Genomic DNA, 5,293 nt, shown 5'->3' with positions numbered 1-5,293 from the left:
GTTCACCTGTCGAGTCTACAAATAAGCTGCTGACTGCTGGAAAGATCAGGATGATGCTGGCTAGGTCACGTGATCATTTTACCTCAAATATGATGAACAATTGCCGGCAATAAGAACCATAGTTGAGCAGACGCTTTCTCGCCCGCAGCCATGTAATCCAGCTGTTTCATTAAATATTTTACTGCCCCTGTATACGGGTACACGAATTAATGGTGGGGCGGGGGAGGAAAGGGACGGTTGGAAAAAAAAATATGCGTAAACGGGACAATCTGTAGGAGGTTCAAGTCGTCCCTTTCACAGCATCCTCGAGGAAGAGATTTTGAACAGATGAGTTCGGAAACGATTTTGCAATTTTCGTACGCATCATCACTGAAACAAAGCTTGACACCCTTAGCTTCTAAGAAATTAAGTAATTAATTGCTGAAGGATCTAGTGATAACGTACATAAACGATTGGGCATTATATAATAGTAATAATAATAACAATAATAATAATAATAATAATAATAATAATAATAATAATAATAATAATAATAACATAACTAGGAGACAATTTGTTGGTATATTTTTATCATTAATACAAAACATAAGTCATTTAAATATGGAGGATCATAAGTGTTTAATATAAAAAAATATCACTAGAAATACATATGCACCTACTGTACAATAAACCCCAAATATCCTCCTGACTAACAAAGTAAGAAAGTTGTGCCCAATTACTTTGGTAAAAAATACCTAAGCAAATAATACTGGGAAATTGCCTGAACAGGTCCGGTGAAAAAGTAAGTGAATATCCACGCCCTATCCTGCCCTCTCTCTCTCTCTCTCTCTCTCTCTCTCTCTCTCTCTCTCTCTCTCTCTCTCTCCTTCAAAAGCTTATGATTCCGGATCTATGAACATTCTCACGTAATGACGGGCTCTGGGTACTACAACGTGGCTAAAAATAGGAATATCTCCCGTAAAATTGAAATGGAGAAGGCGCCCGAGGACTCTATTATCTGCTATTACATGCTCCGTTAACTACTGCCTAACAGCTCGGAAAAATATTTAGGAGTTGAACCCGAATTATTACGGAATATAAAATATGAAAATGTGAATATGAGTCTCCCGACTATGTATAACTTCCCGTTTGCAAACCACCCCCGTGTCATCTTATATTCATTTCAAAAACTTCCGGAAAAAGCTTTATAATAAGAAGAAAAAAACACTTGATCCTCGTTTGTTAAAAAGACAAAATACTCGTCATAATGACCGTCATAAAAATCTTATTTGCAATAACAAAGAGACAGTATAACCATTAAACAGGACAGGATGGCGGATCCTTTGATAACTTTTGTTCATCTGGCATCTTCCTCCCTTCGCTCCTCCCCCCAACCCCAGCCCAGCCCCTTCCCCATGAAGCCCCGGCCCCCCCAACCCGAGCAATGGTGGCCGAAGTGACGGTCGGTCGGTGCGAACTGTGTAGACAGGCTTCAGTCAATACCAAGCCGTGGCGGAAAAAGGTTTACGTCGCGCGAGACCAAACGGTGCTAAAGACAAAATCTGGAAAGGTTTAGGGAACACCGAAGAGGCTATCGAGTGAACCAACGTGCCGAGAAGTTTTTTCGAGAAAATAAAAAGAATTAGGTGGGGAGAGAGAGAAAAAATAACATTGTAGTGGTGATTTCAGGATAAAAAAAAAAAATAGGTGGGCGAGTGGTGGGTAGTGTTCTGTGATGGGAAAAAAAGATGTGATGAATATGTTGGGTCTCAGACCTGAGTAAATATAGCAAATGATGAAAGGTGTGATCAAAGCCTTTTTGTCAAAGCCACCGGACGGGGAGAGAGAGAGAGAGTGAAGAACATCCTTCTCCCCCCCCAAAGCGATCAACAAGTTGAAAAGGTAAAGTACAGAACCAGCTGATAGCACATCTGTCCATCCTCGATTTCTTCTTCTCTTTCCAACGCTGGACCTTCCGTCCAGTGGTCTTTAGACACCTCTGTTCATCATCACACTAATCTCATCAAACACAATGTGAATAATTGACAACCGGTTTATCCAGTCGACCATTTTAGCTGTTCAGCAACTCTACTTCCCATTTTATTCAATGAAACATTTCTTTATAACATTCTATGACAATAAACCAACGGCCTTTACTTTGACGAACGAGGAAGAGAAATTGATTGCTGCGCAGGAGAGGAGAGGAAAGCGATCGTTTCCCCTGCCGTTGGGTAGAGAGAGAGAACACACTCGCCGTGAAAGCACTGCTTCACATTCTCATTAGACTTACACACACTTTCTGTATACGAAGGCACACTTACTTAGCAGGCCTATGCACGCGACGGTACAAAGATGGAAATTTTCATCTATCATTTTTAAATGAGCAGCCCTAATGAAACTGCTTTATATGAACTGAAAAATTTCAGTAATTTTCCTGTACCGAAAGTAATCAATAGAGAGTATCAACAATAACAGAAAAGGATTTCTTACCTTCTACAAGCACTATTACTCATTGTCCAAAACCAAATAGAAGTGGGCGCCATTATCTGGACAAAGAAAAATAAGGACTACAATCAAATTATACTTATTAGAACCTTCCATTATTTCCACTATAATAGTGAATAACGTAACACGTGAGAACCTTTCCTGGTGAACGATGATTTTGTAATGGAATGAAGAGATTTCGGCAGCCAAGAGAAAACAGGAAAGGAATGTGAAATCCAATGAACTCTTGCCGTACTGTCATTAAACACAGTACAGTAAAATGATAAAAAGCAGTAATATCCGATGTAGAACTATTATTCCGGAATAATAGACATGCAAAGCGATGGCAGAATTTATCATAAGTAACCTCTACCTAGGCAATAAAAATATACTGGTAAATGCAATATATACGGATTCTTATCTGTAACGTTTATATTGAGGAATACACGAAATTATTCCTATTTTAATTAAAATGTGATTATATATACATATCGACCGCTTCAATTTGTCAAAATTTAGGCTCTCAAGCTAAGCACTGGGACATTTTCCGCCATTCAGCGCTAAAGACGGATGGAAGAGGAAGCTGGAGTGATTGCACAGCAACATAAAGAGATCCACAATGACAGGAGATGGAGCACAACGGTCTAAAGGTGGAACTCGGAAAAAACCCAACAGTTGCTAAGAGAAGTAATACTTAGAGGAGTTAGACAGCTAGACTGAAGAAAGGAAGCGGTAATGAAAGTAAGGTGTAAAAAGTGATTTCTGATGTGCATACAGTGCACCGCCTGAGGTGCGCTAACAGCACCAACCCCCTAGGGGGCACTTACTGATTGAGGAAATTACAAACATTGAGAACTAAATGAGAGAGACAAAGACAGAAACTAGTAACTTAACAGTGTTAAAGAATATACAAAATCAAATATATACAGTTTTCCACTAAAATAATGTGAGAATAAACTTATTCTTTCTATAAAAATCGCAAAGTTTATATTCCTTTGTGTATACATACACGCGTCAAGAATATGAAAGAAAAGGTGAAAGTGTGTTTGTCAATATGCATGAGAATTACATTTTACACTCATACGTATTCATAGATATATACAAGCACAAAATATATAAACATATAAACATACACATATATATATATATATATATATATATATATATATATATATATATATATATATATATATATATATATTACATATATATACACACACACACACACACACATATATATATATATATATATATATATATATATATATATATATATATATATATATATATATATAGAGAGAGAGAGAGAGAGAGAGAGAGAGAGAGAGAGAGAGAGAGAGAGAGAGAGAGAGAGAGCGTCGATAAATGTGTGAAAAATACAAAGATTTCTAGATGAAAAACACATTAAAAAGAGATGTATTTTTCCTGGAAAAAACTGAGTCTAGTACAACTGACATAAAATGACGTGGAAATCCCTTTAGTATAACTGCGGCGTAGTAACAGTAATATAACAAAAGTAATAAGAACTTCGAACTAGTTTAATAAACACTCCCGTATAAACATATATATACAAAATAGGATTAATGAAGATGGCTAGTGCTCCGAGAAAAGCAATTATTACTACTACTATTATATTTACAATGGTAAGAAGGGATGAAATGACAACAGACAATGAGGCTGCTTGGAAGGGTTAGAAATACTGCTCAACACAGTGTTACTTGCAGTAATAATTATGATCACTGATTGCGTTTAAGATCATAAACAAATAAACAGGTGTACTGAAAGTTAGTTCACCAATAGGGCTGGTGAGCAATTACAAAGAGCATTTACATTACATAATTTATAGTGATACAGAGTTCACGGTTATCTATACTATTCTCCTTATGATTGAACAAGATTGCAACGATTGTTTTTGATGTCCAGTGAATCACGGAGGGCTCAGAGAACCCGAAATTTCTCTCATCGCCACAGCCAAGTGAAGCAGAGTTTATCGGGAAATCTCAACACCGGTAGGAGTTTCTCTTTTTTCCTTCTCATCCAAAATTTGATACTCAGAGTGAGGACGGAACACAGATAAAAATAGTGAAAATGACCTCCTAAATCTGTTCTTTATTAGACATTTGATTTTAACACTGGCATTTTAAAATCCTCTATTTATCATTATTTTTCCAACGGAAAACACGGGGCTTGCATTATGCTGCTGGCTTCGTCGCTGATTCTCCCACATATTTTATTTCTTGGATATCAGATCATTATGTACTTCTTAGATTACTACACATAATAATCTCCTTATTTACCTTGAAATTAAAATTCCAACTGAAATCACTTTCCACACATATGTCAGCTGATGTTACGCGTCATTCTCTGGGAACTTCGTACTACGTTTAGCATCGTTTGCTTCTTGATTCGAAATCTTTTCGCTCTTCTTTCTGGGACTCGCTTATCCCACACTTGATCCACATGCAGTCCATGCTGCATTTCAAGTCATTGGAAGCTCATTACAAGGAGTATTTTCGAGATGGTTCATTGAAAAACAGAATGAAACCGACCGGAAATTATACAAATGTATGTATTTATTCAAATATCAAATACACGTACTACAGTACTGCCAACCAAGAAGACACGCATTCATAAATAAAAACACGAAAAATACAAAATAACACACACACATATATATATATATATATATATATATATATATATATATATATATATATATATATATATATATATATATATATATATATATATAAACACACATATATATATATATATATCTACAATATATATACATATATATATATATATATATATATATATATATATATAT

The 5,293-nt window shown here is 35.9% G+C and overlaps 1 protein-coding gene across 2 annotated transcripts in view; it reads left to right on the top strand.

Moving 5' to 3' along the window:
- The first annotated feature begins 1,414 nt into the window (after window positions 1–1,414).
- LOC136852011 (uncharacterized) overlaps window positions 1,415–5,293 on the top strand; it is a 1,117,150-nt gene continuing 1,113,271 nt past the window's right edge. For both annotated transcript variants that reach the window (XM_067126482.1, XM_067126474.1), the window contains exon 1: window positions 1,415–1,881. The gene's annotated coding sequence lies outside the window, so the exon portion shown is untranslated. The remainder of the gene's footprint in view (window positions 1,882–5,293) is intronic.

The sequence above is a fragment of the Macrobrachium rosenbergii genome, chromosome 3 (genome assembly GCF_040412425.1).
Source record: "Macrobrachium rosenbergii isolate ZJJX-2024 chromosome 3, ASM4041242v1, whole genome shotgun sequence".
NCBI lineage: Eukaryota > Metazoa > Arthropoda > Malacostraca > Decapoda > Palaemonidae > Macrobrachium > Macrobrachium rosenbergii.
Note: the sequence above shows the minus strand (reverse complement) of the source record. Positions and strands in the feature narration are given on the sequence as shown.